Source organism: Geospiza fortis, unplaced genomic scaffold, assembly GCF_000277835.1.
Source record: "Geospiza fortis unplaced genomic scaffold, GeoFor_1.0 scaffold26, whole genome shotgun sequence".
Classification (NCBI taxonomy): Eukaryota; Metazoa; Chordata; class Aves; order Passeriformes; family Thraupidae; genus Geospiza; species Geospiza fortis.
The window spans coordinates 659,332-660,092 of NW_005054425.1; the positions used below are offsets into that span (position 1 = coordinate 659,332).

General features: G+C 50.2%; 1 protein-coding gene across 1 annotated transcript in view; it reads right to left on the minus strand.

Annotated features, from left to right (window-relative positions):
• The window catches only part of TNNI1 (troponin I1, slow skeletal type), a 7,341-nt gene that overhangs the window by 5,394 nt on the left and 1,186 nt on the right, over positions 1-761 (minus strand). The gene's annotated exons all lie outside the window — the stretch shown is intronic.

The following is a 761-nucleotide window of genomic DNA, read 5'->3' on the forward strand; positions in this document are numbered from 1 at the left end:
GCTGCCCCACCTCGGGCAGTGTCCAAGGCCAGGCTGGACAGGGCTTGGAGCAGCCTGGGATAGTGGAAGGTGTCCCTGCCATGGCAGGGATGGGACTGGATGGGCTTTACGGTCCCTCCCAACCCAAACCATTCAGGGATTCTCTAAGTCAGACCCCACAGCTGAGCAGGTTCCTTCAGCAGTCACATTCCAGGTGAAACACTCAGGGTTTCCTATTTTACATTTGCCTGGTGATCCAAGCCCTGGCAGCTGCTCCAGCCCATGTTGCCCCCCTGGCCCTGCTCTGACCTCTCCTGTGCTGAGCAGCTGGGGCACCCTGTGAGTCCAAGCAGCAGAAAAATGTGGGGGAAATACCAATCCTTGGGTTTTTTGGGTTTTTTTGGGTTTTTTTTGTTTGTTTGTTTGTTTGGTTGGTTGGTTTTTTGTTTGTTTTTTGTTTTGGTTTGGTTTGGTTTTGGTTTTTTTTTCCTCAAATGCGCTGTTCCAGGCGTGGGTTTAGTCCTTTTCCTTGGGAGTGAAATGGACAAGCTAGGATTTTTTGCCTTGATCCTTTTGCATCCCCTGATATTTGGAAACTGTTTTTTAGACCCCAAGGATTCATGCTGGGGGAAATGAAAAGCTGGTCTCAAACAGCTGCTCACAGGTTTGTGTGGAGCCTGTGCCAAGCAAATCTCAGGGCATATCCTGGCTCTGTGCCCTTGTCCCTGTTCCCTCCCCATGTCCCCACAGCTCAGCCAGATATATCCTGAATAAATGAAGTT